Raw genomic sequence first — 18,157 nt, forward strand, 5'->3', positions numbered from 1 at the left:
TCGGGCGCTAAACAGCGTGGTCATCAGCGCCCAAACGCATAGAAACAGGAACACATGCGGAGAAGAGACGAAGACGGACAGCGAACAAGGAGAACGGCTAAAAGACACAGACCTGACGCAGTTACAAATCCTCACATACAGAGGCAAAACAAGAGGAGAAGAAACGCACTAAAAAGGAAAGGAAACACAAGGAAAAGAGAACAGAAATTGAAGGGAAACAAGTAGGTAATCGTGACTGGCGGACCTCTTACCTAAAACCTGGGTGAACCAGTCACCCAGCAGCACATTAAAATCCTCTCCCTAAAATCCGAGGCAACAAATTGGACAGGACACAAAACCGTAAGACCTTAACCACAGTCGTTGCGTCGTCTTGCAAAATAGAGGGCAAATCCGGTGGCAAGGAAACCACCGCCCTGTGGTCAGAGAATAAAGGACTGCGTCCATTGTGCGCTGCATGTTCGCCTAGATGATGACGTATCAGGGCATGACCATCGACCTGATACAACAATAAACGGGATTAATCCGACCATGCGACACGATTCCATTGATCCGCGGTCCAATCGCGAAGATCTCGCGCCCACTGTAATCGTAATTGAAGTTGTTGCGTCAGCGTGGGAACACGTAGGCGTCCTCTGCTATGCAGCAACATGTTCAGCACTGTGCACTGAACAGTGTGCTTCAAAACACCTTTGCTTGAGCCACCACCTACCACAGATCACCGCCTATCCTACTTTAGAGAGCGGGCAAACCTCCGATCCCTATGTTCTTGATTAGATATGGACGTCCAACTTCTTGTCACCTATTCGTATTTTCAGTGTTCTTCAACTACTCTTCATAGATCCTCACGAGAGTAGCGAAGAGCCGACCAGCTTCGTCGTTTCCGAGATGCTCGCTCCCAGGCACTGGCCCACGACAATCTAGCTTTTGTTAAAGTCGTTTAAGTCGGCTGATTTCCGTATTTGTGCCACTTGTCGTCGCTAGAAGACTCCCCGTTTGTCTCTGCTCGCTCATGTACTTCTCTTACCGCGTCAAGTGCCCTGAGGGCCACCAGGCAGCATGTAACCTCGAGGTGGGCTGTGGTCATAATGTTCTGGCTCATCAGTGTGTTACTAAGACAAGCCTGCCTTCTAGCTCGGTCTGTCACGAAGTGGCCGAGTATATGATACGAGGGGCGTTCAGAAAGTAAGCTCCGATCGGTCGCGAAATGGAAACGACTATGAAAATCCGATAAAGCTTTGCACAGATGTGTTGGGTAGTGTCTCTAGTATAACCCCAGTTAGCATCACGTAGCTCTTCTCATTTCTGAGCTCGCAGTGAGTGCGTAAAGATGTCTAGAAAATAGTGTCTGCCGCCAAGTACGAGGGCCTGGTGAGAAATTTCGCCTGAAGCTATGCAGCTAACATTACATAACTGTCGTGCTGTTTCTTCTTCAAGACAATTCTCAGCCGCATTCTGCAGGGGCAATGAAGATGCTCCTGCATCGTTTTCAAATGGAAATGTGAGATTACCCACAATACAGTCCGCAATTGTCTCCCCCTGAGTTTCATCTCTGGTCGCATGAACCGCTGTCTTTGAAGACAACATTTTGACACAGACAACGAGGTGTAGGCCAGCGTGGAGAATTGGCGGAAAGCACTGGCGGCTGCCTTCTATGATGAGGCTATTGAAAAGTTGGTACAACGCTATGACAAAAGTCTAAGTCAGAACGGCGACTACGTAGAGCAGTAGCTGAAAGGTGTAGCTAATTGTTACAAGTAAAACATTTCTGATGTTCACTGTGGTTTCAATTTGGCAATCAATCGGAGCTTACTTTCTGAACAAGCCTCGTATTATCGGCGCTACTTGTACTCTGGCCAGTGGCCACCACACCTCTTTGTCGATCCTTAAGATTTTGAAAGTGATGAACTCTGATTCGCAAGAAATTTTACACGTGTTGAATGTTCGAGCGCCAAAGTGTGTTTACAAGGGAACGGTCGAATCCAACACGTCGAAACCTACCCCGAAAGTTTTCCCGCAGGACGAATAAACCGAAGAAGCGCGCTCTCAAAATTTTACCTGCTAAGGCTATCAGCAAGTTTTTTTTCAGTGTTACGGCTGTTCGTTTTTGCTGCACAAAGAACCGCTTATAACCTTGTACAGCCCTCCCTGACTTGCGCGTGACTCGGCGAATAGGCAGGCGCAGCCGTGACAAGAAAACGTAGTGCAACGTAGCGCTATTACATTTTTTTGAATAACTTGCAGTTCATGTTGAAAGTTAAACTGTTGCAGATGTAACTGTCTTACAAGTGACAAGCAAAGGGGAAAAATCTAGGCAGTGTATAATATTACATTACAGACGACTTCCAACAACTGGGACTTCCATTTTCTGACATTAAATATTTTATAACAATTCTTGTAGCGCACTTCTTATGATAATTTTTAATAACGTGCATTGTAATAACAATGAAACAGTTCCTTGTTTATTCCCTATAATCTTCACAAAAATGCAAGTGTTATTGGATGATGAAAACAAACATTTTCCATACACCAGGCATACCTGAAAAAAAAATTAATGCACTCAGGCTCTTTAGAGTAATTACTAATTTTCTTTAGACATAACTGGAATGCCGTAAGAAATGACCATGGCCAATGTTCTGCATATTGTCCTGCGTACCAGGTATACTTTAAAATTCTTAAAATGTGGTGATGCAAACTGACAATGCAGAAATAACTGAAGTTTAACAATACTGTTCCACTGAAAAATCTGAAATGACAACAGCACAGCTTTCGGAAATTGTACTGTCGGACAACTTGAAAGATACTATACACTGTTGAGGTTTTTTAATCGAAAGCCTGAATCACACCATTAATTCCGCGTGGTATCCGAATTGTATTAACATCTTTTCGTCGTCCCCTAAAGGACAGAGGTGACGTTATGTTCAGACCAAGAACTGAATTATTGTGACTTCTGAAATTTTCCCGGCGTATTTCTTCTTCTAATAATTTCCGGGTATGCAGCCGGATCCCGTCGACGATTCTGCCACGATATTTCGGCCCAGAGACGTCCGGCCATCATCAGGTGAGTACACAACTACTGAAGAGCCCAGGTGCAGTCGCCGTATTTATGCCGAATCTTGCGCATGCGAAATGTACTGGCATCCTACAGCGCATGCGTCAGGTGTTGACATGCACAGCATAGCCGAGTTGTACTTGCTGCCCTCGGTGGTGAAAATAAAGGTTCATCTAGTCATTGAGTATCGAATGACACTGTCGATTCCGCTGTGATTGTATAATTTTAATAACAGAATTCCAATTTTTATCCAGCTGAAAGCCGTTGTCACGATTTATAAGATTATTGGCAAGACGTATTTCCACTGATTCCTTGATTACGGAATCCCAAAAACCGGAAACCGGGGTTAAAATTTTTTGTTCCATTGTACTCTATTGAATGTCCCAATGAAATACAGTGCTCTGCTACTGCCGATTTTGACGGTTGCCGCAGACGGGTGTATCTTTCAAGTTCTATACATCGTTCATCGACAGTTCTTGTCGTCTGGCCAATATATGCAGAGCCACATTCACAGGGAATTTTGTAGACGCCTGCTTTCTTCAGTTGTAAATCGTCTTTAACGGATCCAACCAGGGCCCGGTTCTTTGCTGGTGGACGGAAGATAAGATAATCTTGCAGAGCGTTCATTTGAAGTAAGCTTCGTAATTTTGCGACTTCTTTTTCCGTATAATTTCCTGAATCTGTTTAAGCAGGTCGAAGAAGCCTGGAAATCAGAAATGTTAAGCCCACTTGCAAGTCGGAAGGCCCAGTCTCATGGAACTCTCTCGGTAACAGTGTACTGAAACTCACGAGCAGTTCTAAACCATTCGAATACTTTTATTTCGCACTTCTGCTAGTTTCAGTTTGGCTCATATTTCTTACTTTGTATAAACCTTTCTTCCGTTTATAGAATTCAAGTACAGATCTTACGAAATGAAACCGACTTTGCTCAGTGCTTAACTTTATGCACTTCTTCCTCCTTTGTTTAACCAAAAAAAATTACAGCCTTATCTTTTTCACTGAAGCTATCACTGCACATGTTTTCTTTTGTCTTGGAAAGTACTCTATTTTTGTTCTATACTTTATTAGCACAATAATCATCGTTCGAAATATAATTCACGGAGTCGTCCGAGTTATTTCCTGTTTCTTCTAACGTTTCCACACTTTCTAACGAAATGTCGACATCATTTGAATGATATGCGAAGAATTAACTACTAAGTAATACATATCTAGGTGCTCAGGATAAGTTGGTGATTTTGATTGCATCCCATGTTCTTCACGTTTCATGCTCCACATGCTCTGTCTGTTATGGCTACAGAAGAGATGTCCAGTTCTCCAACCGCCAAGCGAGCAATAAATTGGCAATTTTCAATTTTTAGCAGCTAAAATTTTGGCAGTGTGTTCCTTTTGGTGTATTCTTCCTATAAAAAAAAATTCAGGGCCGGTTTCGACATGTCGGATTGGACCGTTCCGTCGCGATTCCCGTTATGTACGGTAATGCCATCAGCTACCTTGTCTCGGATGTCTCTTGGAAGGATACTTGCGCCAAACCAAGTTTGGCCGTTTCCGTCCACCCTGTGTCGTTTGAGTACGCTGTATCCATATACTCAGCACTGTGGACTTTTTCTCCTGCCGTGCAATTAAATGCTGATAAAATTACCGATACTCCGAACCCTCTGCTCTCTAAAAGTTCGCTAGCGCTTTTCCCATTCCAGTCCCACTCCGCCACCTCGTCGTAAGTTGAATTAATTGCGAGGTATGACTTCTCTGTATGCTCGGACCTTCGATGCGCACCACGGTTAATTTTGGCAGTGGGTGTTTTTTTCCATAAGAAGTTCCTCGGGACACAAGCGTAACCTAGTGACGAGTGCAAAGTTCAGCGCCTGTACGACCTCGGACTGTCCTATACATTGAGCCTCATGATTTGGCCAAGATAAAATGCACTGTGCTATACATGAATGTATTTAACCAGTGGTCTGCTTCGACCATTCCCTCTCGATATAAAGATCACCTCACTACAGTTCATGTGTATGATAATGAGGTATGCACCTGGAAATCGAACATGTGAGTGACCCCGACAAATCAATCGTAGCTGTGAAATTGGTGTTAATTTAATAATTGCGGGTGTGGGGGGAGGGTACGTTCATCTACTAAAATTAAAATGGAATTCATTAAAACCATGGTTTGCCCATATGTAAACACAGGACATGAAATTACAAATCGGATTATCTCACAAATCGGAGATGCGTGTAGAATGTAATCTGACTCTGTAGACATTAGTTCATTATGATATAGAATAGGGAAGGGCACACCAGGAAAAAATGGAAGACTCTTGTACGATATACCAAACTGAACAGCAAGTGCGGTATTGGATTGGTCATGATTGGGTCTATTCCGAAAAGTGACGGGGTGAAACATATATGAAGATCAATTAGCAATAGCATGACCCGGAAAACTCAAGATGCATGACCGATGTAAGTCCCTAGTTACTTGAAGCATATACAAAGGCACCTATTGTCATATCATTGCTACTGCTCGCCCATTGCTGCCTGAACCTACACTTAATATGTGGTGAGCTTGCACTATAGCAGTTGGTGGATTGCAGAAGGCCATCGAGCTTCTCTTGAATGACGGACATGGGCGTCATACTATTCTGCAAGCTCAAAGTTCTAACCTGAATGATGAATCTTGGATATCTCTGTCAAATTCTGAATCGTGAATCTTGAACCTAGAATCTCAAATACTGAATTTTGAATGAAGCTGTAGCTTACGCTCTGCCATTCCTTCATTCGTGATGCTCCCAAGAATTACATGTAAGTCAATCTGACGGATCGTCTCACGTCTCACCCTCAGCCAATGAGAGTCTACGGCTGTAACATTTCTCTCTGTTGCGCTGAATTTTTGTTATAGGTGTAGCCAAAGTTTTTTTTTTATTTTTTTTATTTATTTAAAGGAAAAACAAGTGGTGGGATACCGCTGCTTCAGAAACTTGCGTGTTCCGACGAATGATATAATTCTTTTTCTAAAGTTTCCGAGCATCGACCAAGCAGAACGTGGCTTGGTTTCCGTGTCCAGAACTCCACGTGGACTGTCCCTAAATAGTGACACTAGCAAGCCATCGGCAGACTACAAAGCTGTCCCTTAGCCTTTAATTGTTAACATGGCGTCCGACAAATCCCCAGCACATTTATGGTAGCTAAATTTATTTTCGGTCACCAATTTTTCATTCGTATGTTGCTCATTTTTGTTAGCGTTTGACAGTTATTTAGTGGCTGGAGATTTCCTAGACCCCTACATCAACACTTCCGTTACAAGACAGTGTCGAAGAAGTAGGTGTAAATTCGTTTACTCATGCTTTCCTGTCACTTTGAAGCTTTTGAATTTGGAATTCGCATTAATGATTTTATTTTTGTAACAGATGATGGAAGAAGACGCTTCCAGTTGCTTCGTTGAGGAGGTTTCAGATGAAGCTGCCTGTGTAGTTGGGCTGTCTTCCGATTCTGTATCAGACTACTGTATCGAGTCTCAACATAACACCACTAGTAAGCAGTCTGGTGATTCAGATGATGCAGATTCAGACTTGTCCAATTTTTTCATAGGCAAAAACAAGAGTACAAAATGGAGGAAGGTTCCTGTCAATCAGAGAGTCAAAGGTAGAAGGAGCAATATCATAACTCCTTTTCCTGGAATAAGGGGATCGGCAAAGATTTGTAAATCTCTCAATGCTTGTTTCTCTGCGCTAATAGACATCACACGTATTAGTGCTATTACAATAAGTACAAACATAAAAATTGATAAAGACAGAGAAAAGAATAAGAATGGCAGAAATGCATATTTGATGATACTGGAGTAAAAGCCGTCATTGGACTTCTGATTTTAGCAGGATCCATTCTCTCAAGTCACCGAAACTTTCTGAAGCCAACTTGTAATACAATTGCTATTTATACATTCTTCTAGAGAGAAGCGTACGAAATTAAAATGAAACTGTTGTTTTCCGATCTAATAACTGGAGTTGGGATTCCGATCACAGTTGAGATTTCTTCACACTTTTCTCGTTTTATCCCATTATTCTAAGAAAGTGTGCACGCCATCTACAGTGTCCTCCTCGTCAACCAGAATTATGCCATTTTTACATTTTTTTTAAAACGTAGCAGGCCTTTCAGTTTTCTTCTCAACAGAATTGAACTGCTTTATTTATGAACACTATTCCATCGGTTTATTTATGAACACTATTCCATCGGAGCGTACTCTTCGATACTGTATATTTGGACTGTGACAATCCATTTCAGCCGATGCTAAGGATTCGCATAAGTAGTAACGCACTATGACCATAACGTGACCATACAACGCCGAGACACGTGTGTCCATCGAGTACTGTCGGGTATTGTCAGACGCCTTTGGTCCCGTCTGTACGTGAACAAAGTTTAGTTAAGCGTTCTGCCGTTGGCAATTGTAAAATGAATAAGTTATAGTTAAGATTTAAACTAACAAATCTAAAGTAAAGATGACAGAAAGGCGAGATGGTACAGTGAGCAAAAAAGCAAGTATAGAGAAAACAGCAGCGCAACTGGTGCTGCGCTAGGCGCTGTTAGATTGTAGGTACCCAAGGGGTGGGCGGTCCACACGCACGGCCTCTGTTCCTTCGCCACGGGAGAGGCTCTTCTACTTAGTTACATGCTCTATGTTCACAGCCCGACGTCCACGTCTACTCGCCCCCACCCACCTTGCATTCGGTTTCCTACGATCGTGAGACGCCCTGTTGATAAATGTCAGCCTCGCGTATGCGCTGTTTACCTAAGAGGGCCCCGCCAGATAGGCGCCCCCAATTCGCCGAAATGTTGATCCCCTCAAACGGCGCTTGACGACCGACCACCTGAACTGACTGGTCGACACAGCAGGCGGCCACTGTGGTCTCATCTACATCTAGATCTACGTCATTACGCTGCTATTCACAATAAAGTGCCTGGCAGGGGGTTGACTGAACCACCTTCGAGCTGTCTCCACCGTTCCACTCTCGAAAGGCGCGCGAGAAAAACGAGCACTTAATTTTTTCTGTGCGAGCCCTGATTTCTCTTATTTTATCGTGATGATCATTTCTCCCTATGTAGGTGGGTGCCAACAGAATGTTTTCGCAATCGGAGGAGAAAACTGGTGATTGAAATTTCGTGAGAAGATCCCGTCGCAACGAAAAACGCCTTTGTTTTAATGATTGCCACTTCAATTTATGTATCATGTCTGTGGCACTATCTCCTCTATTTCGCGATAGTACAAAACGAGCCGCCCTCCTCTGAACTTTCTCGATGTCATCCGTCAGTCCCACCTGAAGCGGATCGCACACCGCACAGAAATACTCCAGAACAGAGCGGACAAGCGTGGTGTAAGCAGTCTCTTTAGTAGACCTGTTGCACTTTCTAAGTGTTCTGCCAATGAATCGCAGTCTTTGGTTTGCTCCACCAACAACATTGTCTATGTGATCACTCCAATTTAGGTGATTTGTAATTGTAATTCCTAAGTATTCAGTTGAATTTATAGCCTTCAGATTTGTGTGACTTATCGAGTAATCGAAATTTAGCGGATTTCTTTTAGTACTCATGTGAGTAACTTCATACTTTTCTTTATTCAGGGTCAATTTCCACTTTTCGCACCATACAGATGTTGTTGTTGTGGTCTTCAGTCCTGAAACTGGTTTGATGCAGCTCTTCATGCTACTCTATCCTGTGCAAGCTTCTTCATCTCCCAGTACCTACTGCACCCTACATCCTTCTGAATCTGCTTAGTATATTCATCTCTTGGTCTCCCTCTACGATTTTTACCCTCCACGCTGCCCTCCAGTACTAAATTGGTGATCCCTTGATGCCTCAGAACATGTCCTACCAACCGATTCCTTCTTCTAGTCAAGTTTTGTCACAAACTCCTCTTCTCCCCAATTCTATTCAATACCTCCTCATTAGTTATATGATCTACCCATCTAATCTTCAGCATTCTTCTATAGCTCCACATTTCGAAAGCTTCTATTCTCTTCTTGTCTAAACTATTTATCGTCCATGTTTCACTTCCATACATGGCTCCACTAAATACAAATACTTTCAGAAACGACTTCCTGACACTTAAATCACTACTCGATGTTAACATATTTCTCTTCTTCAGAAACGCTTTCCTAGCCATTGCCAGTCTACATTTTATATCCTCTCTACTTCGACCATCATCAGTTATTTTGTTCCCCAAATAGCAAAACTCCTTTACTACTTTAAGTGTCTCATTTCCTAATCTAATTCCCTCAGCATCACCTGACTTAATTCGACTACATTCCATTATCCTCGTTTTGCTTTTGTTGATGTTCATCTTATACCCTCCGTTCAACTGCCCTTCCAAGTCCTCTGCTGTCTCTAGACAGACCATACAGATATGTTACCTAAATCATTTTGCAATTCGTTTTGGTCATCTGATGACTTTACAAGACGGTAAATGACAACATCATCTGCAAACAATCTGATAGAGCTACTCAGATTGTATCCTGTTAATATAGATCAGGATCAATATAGGGCCTATAACACTTCCTTGACGAGCGCCGGATATTACATCTGTTTTACTCGATGACTTTCCGTCTATTACTTCGAACTGTGACCTTTCTGACGGGAAATCACGTGGTCCTGGCCCTTTCGGGCCCCTGGTCCTTTCTGCACCCCTTGCAGTTCTACGAGAGCTGCCTTGGCTATGGCACAGCTGCTGCGATCAGTAACTATACACAGTCTCACTACTTTCTAAAATAGGAAGAGTGATCTCTGCAATCGTAATTTCTGTCGCATACAGTAATGGAAATCACTGTAAAGGCATGGATATTTGCAGGAAAATTAATATTGTCGGTTGGAATAGTTGTGCATAATATATATGCAATAGTTTGAATCCAGTATGCCGACAAATTCAGTCAAATGATATCGCATTTGATGTCAGCAGTTCAGTACATCAGCGATTCAGGTGGTAGAGTGTGGAACTGGGTATAAAGGCAGTCGGCTCTCTGCTGCATTACACCTACGTCTGCATCATACTCTGCAAGCCACCTTATGGTGTGTGGTGGAGGTTACTTTCGGTACCACTATCTGATCCCTCCAACCCTGTTCCACTCGTGAACAGTGCGTGGGAAGAATGATTGTCGGTAAGCCTCTGTATTGGCTTTAATTTCTCGAATTTTCTCCTCGTGGTCAATGCAGGAGATGTATTGCTTAGAGGATGGGGGGAGGGGGGAAGTAATATATTGTCCGACTCCTCCTGAAAAATGCTGTCCCGAAATTTCAATAGTAAATCTCTCCGTGATGCACAACGCCTCTCTCGTAACGTCTGCCAGTGGAGTTCGTTCAGCATCTCCCTAACGCACTCTCGCCAGCTAAACGTTCCTGTGACAAAACGCGCCGCTCTTCGTTGGATCTCCTCTATCAGTCCTACCTTATAGGGATCCCAGATAGATGAACAGTACTCAAGAATCAGAGCAACAAGCGCCTTATAAGCCACTTCTTTCGTGGATGAGTTACATTTCCTTAAGATTCTTCCGATACTTCTGCGTCTGATGACTGCTTTTCCCACTATCTGGTTCATGTGATCATTCCACTTAAGGTCGCTCTGCATAGTTACGCCTGGATATTTTACGGCAGACACTGTCTCCAGTTGTTTGTCATCAATAGTGTAGCTGTACAGTAGTGGATTTCTTTTCCTATGTATGCGCAATATGTTACATTTATTTATGTTCAGGATCAACTGCCGGAGCCTGCACCAGTCATCAATTCTCTGCAGGTCGTTCGGCAAATTCGTACTATCTTCTGGCGTTGCTACTTTGGCACAGACAACTGCATCATCTGCGAATAGCCTTTAAGAGCATCCGACGCTTTGGTTCAAATGGCTCTGAGCACTATGGGACTTAACATCTGAGGTCATCAGTCCTCTAGAACTTAAAACTACTTAAACCTAACTAACCTAAGGACATCACACACATTCATGCCCGGGGCAGGATTCGAACCTGCGATCGTAGCGGTCGGGCGGTTCCAGACTGAAGCGCCTTGAACCGCTCGGCCACTGCGGCCGGCTCCGACGCTTTCTACTAGATCATTTATGTACAGATTGATTCACGAAAATATGCACATATTTTAATATGTTATTCTACAAGTAAAACTGAAGAAAATAGTTCATATAAACATAGGTCCGCAAATGTTTAGCTACGGAGTTACAGCTAATGAAAGATTTTGCCTGAAATTTAGCAACTTCGCAAATATGAAGGTTTCGAAAACGGTTACGAGGTTAAAGTAATGCACGATTTTAATTTATTTTGTTGTCACTGATCTGGTGAATCTAATAAAACATGTCCCAGACGTGTATCTGCAGTAGTTTTCCAGAACATCCAGAGAAGGAAAGACGCAATTTGGTAAAATTTTTAATTTATTAACTATTTGGCCCAATTAGTTTTTTAAATTCCAGACAATTGCACAAAGTTTTCAACAGAAGTTGTAGAGGATTTAATTTTTGGAAAAATGATGGTAAGGAAGTTAACTGAAGCTGTTTGAATGTGTCAGATAATCTGCTTTTATTAATACCATAGCACACGGGAATTCATGTTAAACCGGAAAAAACAAAGTTCACTGTTAATGAAGTTGTACTGTGTACATACATTTTTGCAATACACTCACAATAAATGTTCAAAAATGTCTCCACCGAGTTCGATGCATTTAGCTGCACGCGTATGAACAGATTTTGGTGCTCGTTTCAGTTTGACAGGGCTGTTCTTAATTTCGTCTATTACATTCACAATGCGAGCAAGTAACGCCCCATGTGTGTTGACTTTGCCCTCATAAACTATGTCTTTCATCCATCCCCATACACAAAAATCCACTGGTGTTAAATCGGGAGATCTAGGTGGCCACAGACGTGTAGCACCACGACCAGACCATTTCTGGGAAAAATATTCATTTAAATGTGTAGTAACGGCGTTGGAGAAATGTGGAGGCGCGCCGTATTGTCGAAAATACATTTGCAATCGTGTAGCAAGTGGAACTTCTTCGAGCAAGCGTGGTATTTCTTCTTAAAAGAATTGTAAGTACGTCTCGCCAGTTAGACGTTCTAGGAAAATGAATGGTCCAATAAAGTATGTGTTTATTACACTACACTACACATTTATGCTAAATCGCTGCTGGAAATTGCGTTGCGCTGTTGCGTGTGGGTTTGACTCAGACAATATTGTTGTGGTCTTCAGTCCTGAGACTGGTTTGATGCAGCTCTCCATGCTACTCTGTCCTGTGCAAGCTTCTTCATCTCCCAGTACCTACTGCAACCTAAATCCTTCTGAATCTGCTTAGTGTATTCATCTCTTGGTCTCCTCAGACAATATGTGCTCGTTACGTAAATTGTTTACACCATTTCGAGTAAGCTATGCCTCATCAGTAAATAAACTGTATTTGTGTAACCACCGGTTAGTATTTAACCAGTTACACACCTCCTTGCGAAGGGCAGGATCTCCCGGATGTAAATGATGCACTTTTTGTTTATGGTAAGGATACAAATTGTACTTCAGTGTACGCCATACCTTAGCTCGTGAAATGGCAAATCGTTTAGACATACGTCGTGTACTTGTACCCAGGCTACGTTGAACAGCATCCATAATATCCTCACCATCTTCTTCACGAATCGAGCGTCGTACTGATTATGAACGCTAGGTAGAGAACCTGTTTCCCGTAACATCCGAAATACTCCGCTAACGGTTCGTGCATTCGGTATCTTCCCAGTTGGATAACGTACGCGTTATTCGTTAACTGCAGTCGTATCATTACCATCACATATGCCATAAATAAACACCAAATCGACGTGTTCCACTGTCGTAAATTTGAAAAGCATGCATATTTCATAAATAATTTAGAAACTACAATAGTTACTATGTGGTTTCATTTAAATACACTGTTCTTATTATGTTCTTTCACTGGACAATACAGAAAATTAACTCCTTACGGAGTTACGGCTAATAAAAGATTTTGCCTGAAATTTAGCAACTTCGCTAATACGAAACCATCGCAAAACTGTAAGAGGTTAAAGTATAGCACCATTTCCATTTATTTTGTTGTCACATCTGCTGTGATTTCGAGTTCTCTTATGTCTTACTTCATTTCTTTGATCCATTTAGTGTTCCTCTTAGTACTCCACAATTTTTCTATTATTCTCTTACTAATTCTGTTTCCTGGTTTTGTCATCAGATGTCCAAAGAATGAGATATATTATTTCCTAGTTGCGCTCATTTGAAGCTATTTTCCATGGACCATTTACTTGATATTGTTTATTTATGTATGTCCTAATTATTCTTGTTTCTATGTTTATTGTTTTGTCAGTTTCTGCTGTATTAGTTGTTTTGAGGGTGGTTTCAGCTGCATAAGTTATTTCTGGTAGTGTAACTGTTTTATTACGTCTTAGTTTTGCATCCATGGATAGGCTTTTCTTGTTGTATGTGTTTTTTCTAATGTAATTTGCTTTCGTCAGTTTTTTGTTCTGTTTTGCCATGATGGATTACCACTTAGATTGTAAGTTATAATTTCACCTAAATATTTAAATTTATCAACTATATATTTTTTTGTTCTTCTATCGTAATTTTGTTTGCAAGTGATGGGTCAGTTAGCATAATCTCTGTTATACTGATCACCTAGAACATTATGACCACCTACCTAATAGCCAGTATGCTTAACTTTGGCACAGATAACAGCGGAGACGCGCCATAACATGGAAGCAATGAGGCCTTACTAGGTTGCTGGAAGGAGTTGGCACCACATCTGCTCACACAAGTTGTCTAATCCCCAAACATTCCTGAGAAGGGGCGATGAGCTCTGACGCCATGTTCAGTCTCATCCCAGATATGTTTGATCTGGTTCAAATTTGGCAATTTGGTTGAGCCAGCACATCAATTAGAACACGCTATTGTGTGACTCGAGCCACTCCATCACATACCTGGCCTTGTGACATGGCTAATTGCATTATCTTGTTGAAAAATGCCACTGCCGTCTAAAACCACGTTCGTCATGAAGAGGTGTACGAAGTCTGTAACCAGTGTACGATACTCCTTGGCCATCAAGATGTCGTGCACGAGTTCCACTGGACCCGTGGATGCCCACCTGAATGTTCCCCAGAGCATAATGGAGCCGCCGCCAGCTTGTCTCAATTCTGCAGTACAAGTATCAAGGAGCTGTACACCTGGAGTCTGGAACCGCGTGACCGCTACGGTCGCAGGTTCGAATCCTGCCTCGGGCATGGATGTATGTGATGTCCTTAGGTTAGTTAGGTTTAAGTAGTTCTACGTTCTAGGGGACTGATGACCACAGACGTTAAGTCCCATAGTGCTCAGAGCCATTTGAACCATTTGTTCCCCAGGAAGACGACAGACTCACGCCTTCCCATAGGCGAGATGAAGAAGGTATCATCAGAACATACAACGCTCTGCCCACTACGCCGACGTCCAGTGTCCAGTGCCGATGGTTACGTGCCCATTTCCGTCGTAGTTGCCGATGTCGTGATGTTAACATTGGCACACGGAGGAATCGTCGGCTGCGGAGGCCCATCGTTAGGAGCGTTCGGTCCACTGTGTGTTCAGACATACCTGTTCTCTGGCCAGCATTAAAGTCTGATTTAGTTCCGCCACGGTTAGCCGCCTGTTCTTTTTTAACAGGCTGCCCAGCCTACATCGCGACATCCGACATCTGCAATGAGGGGTGGCTGCCCTACTCCACGACGTGTGGACGTGGTTTCATCTTGGTTTCACCACGTGGTGAAGACACTCACCACAGCACTCCTTGAACACCCAATAGGTCGTGCAGTTTCCGAAATGCTCATTCCTAGCCTTTGGGCCATCACAATCTGCCCTTGGTCAAATTCAGATGGATCGTGTCAGGTGACGTTGCTATCGCTTGGACGGGTTTATATCTATAGTAGTCCAATGATCATAGTGTTCCGTCTGATCAGTATATACAGGGTGGTCCATTGATAGTGACCGAGCCAAATATCTCACGAAATAAGCGTCAAAACAAAAAAATACAAAGTACGAAACGTGTCTAGCTTGAAGAGGGAAACCAGATGGCGCTATGGTTGGCCCGTTATATGGCGCTGCCATAGGTCAAACGGAAATCAACTGCGTTTTTAAAATACGAACCCCCATTTTTATTACATATTCGTGTAGTACGGAAATAAATATGAATATTTTAGTTGGACCACTTTTTTCGCTTTGTGATAGATGGCGCTGTAATAGTCACAAACGTATAAGTGCGTGGAATCACGTAACATTCCGCCAGTGCGAATCGTATTTGCTTCGTGATACATTACCCGTGTTAAAATGGACCGTTTACCAATTGCGGAAAAGGTCGATATCGTGTTGATGTATGGATATTGTGATCAAAATGCCCAACGGGCGTGTGCCATGCATGCTGCTCTGTATCTTGGACGACATCATCCAAGTGTCCGGACCGTTCGCCGGATAGCTACGTTATTTAATGAAACAGGAAGTGTTCAGCCATATGTGAAACGTCAACCAAGACCTGCAACAAATGATGGTGCCCAAGTAGGTGTTTTACTGCTGTCGCGGCTAATCCGCACAACAGTAGCACACAAATTGCGCGGGAATCGGGAATCTCAAAAACGTCGGTGTTGAGAATGCTACATCAACATCGACTGCACCCCTACCATGTTTCTATGGACCAGGAATTGCATGGGGACGACTTTGAACGGCGTGCACAGTTTTGCCACTGGGCACAAGAGAAATTACGGGACGATGACGGATTTTTTGCACGCGTTCTATTTAGCGACGATGCGTCATTCACCAACAGCGGTAACGTAAACCGGCATAATATGCACTCCTGGGCAACGGAAAATCCACGATGGCTGCGACAAGTGGAACATCAGCGACCTTGGCGGATTAATTTATGGTGCGGCATTATGGGAGGAAGGATAATTGGCCCCCATTTTATCGATGGCAATCTAAACGGTGCAATGTATGCAGATTTCCCACGTAATATTCTACCGATGTTACTACAAGATGTTTCACTGCATGACAGAATGGCGATGTACTTCCAACATGATGGATGTCCGGCACATAGTTCGCGTGCGGTTGAAGTGGTATTGAATACTATATTTCATGACAGTTGGATTGGTCGCCGAAGCACCATACCATGGCCCGCACGTTCACCGGATCTGACGTCCTCGGCTTTCTTTCTGTGGGGAACATTGAAGGATATTTGCTATCGTGATCCACCGACAACGCCTGACAACATGCGTCAGCGCATTGTCAATGCATGTGCGAACATTACGGAAGGCGAAACTCGCTGTTGAGAGGAATGTCGTTACACGTATTGCCAAATGCATGGAGGTTGACGGACATCAATTTGAGCATTTATTGCATTAATGTGGTATTTACAAGTAATCACACTGTAACAGCATGCGTTCTCAGAACTGATGAGTTCACAAAGGTACATGAATCACATTGGAACAACCGAAATAAGAAGTTCAAACGTACCTACGTTCTGTATTTTAATTTAACAAACCTACCTGTTACCAACTGTTCGTCTAAAATTGCGAGCCATATGTTTGTGACTATTACAGCGCCATCCATCACAAAGCGAAAAAAGAGGTCCAACTAAAACGTTCATATTTCTTTACGTACTACTCGAATAGGTAATAAAAAATGGTGGTTCCTATTTAAAAAAAAAAAAAACAGTTGATATCCGTTTGACCTATGGCAGCGCCATCTAGCGGGCCAACCATAGCGCCATCTGGTTTCCCCCTTCAAGCTAGGCAAGTTTCGTTCTTTTTAGTTTTTTCGTTTGATGCTTATTTCGTGAAATACACTCCTGGAAATGGAAAAAAGAACACATTGACACCGGTGTGTCAGACCCACCATACTTGCTCCGGACACTGCGAGAGGGCTGTACAAGCAATGATCACACGCACGGCACAGCGGACACACCAGGAACCGCGGTGTTGGCCGTCGAATGGCGCTAGCTGCGCAGCATTTGTGCACCGCCGCCGTCAGTGTCAGCCAGTTTGCCGTGGCATACGGAGCTCCATCGCAGTCTTTAACACTGGTAGCATGCCGCGACAGCGTGGACGTGAACCGTGTGTGCAGTTGACGGACTTTGAGCGAGGGCGTATAGTGGGCATGCGGGAGGCCGGGTGGACGTACCGCCGAATTGCTCAACACGTGGGGCGTGAGGTCTCCACAGTACATCGATGTTGTCGCCAGTGGTCGGCGGAAGGTGCACGTGCCCGTCGACATGGGACCGGACCGCAGCGACGCACCGATGCACGCCAAGACCGTAGGATCCTACGCAGTGCCGTAGGGGACCGCACCGCCACTTCCCAGCAAATTAGCGACACTGTTGCTCCTGGGGTATCGGCGAGGACCATTCGCAACCGTCTCCATGAAGCTGGGCTACGGTCCCGCACACCGTTAGGCCGTCTTCCGCTCACGCCCCAACATCGTGCAGCCCGCCTCCAGTGGTGTCGCGACAGGCGTGAATGGAGGGACGAATGGAGACGTGTCGTCTTCAGCGACGAGAGTCGCTTCTGCCTTGGTGCCAATGATGGTCGTATGCGTGTTTGGCGCCGTGCAGGTGAGCGCCACAATCAGGACTGCATACGACCGAGGCACACAGGGCCAACACCCGGCATCATGGTGTGGGGAGCGATCTCCTACACTGGCCGTACACCACTGGTGATCGTCGAGGGGACACTGAATAGTGCACGGTACATCCAAACCGTCATCGAACCCATCGTTCTACCATTCCTAGACCGGCAAGGGAACTTGCTGTTCCAAGAGGACAATGCACGTCCGCATGTATCCCGTGCCACCCAACGTGCTCTAGAAGGTGTAAGTCAACTACCCTGGCCAGCAAGATCTCCGGATCTGTCCCCCATTGAGCATGTTTGGGACTGGATGAAGCGTCGTCTCACGCGGTCTGCACGTCCAGCACGAACGCTGGTCCAACTGAGGCGCCAGGTGGAAATGGCATGGCAAGCCGTTCCACAGGACTACATCCAGCATCTCTACGATCGTCTCCATGGGAGAATAGCAGCCTGCATTGCTGCGAATGGTGGATATACACTGTACTAGTGCCGACATTGTGC

General features: G+C 44.0%; 1 protein-coding gene across 1 annotated transcript in view; it reads left to right on the forward strand.

The window, feature by feature from the left end:
- The window catches only part of LOC124805647 (nose resistant to fluoxetine protein 6-like), a 179,796-nt gene that overhangs the window by 106,704 nt on the left and 54,935 nt on the right, over positions 1-18,157 (forward strand). The window lies entirely within an intron of this gene.

Source organism: Schistocerca piceifrons, chromosome 7 (genome assembly GCF_021461385.2).
Source record: "Schistocerca piceifrons isolate TAMUIC-IGC-003096 chromosome 7, iqSchPice1.1, whole genome shotgun sequence".
Classification (NCBI taxonomy): domain Eukaryota; kingdom Metazoa; phylum Arthropoda; class Insecta; order Orthoptera; family Acrididae; genus Schistocerca; species Schistocerca piceifrons.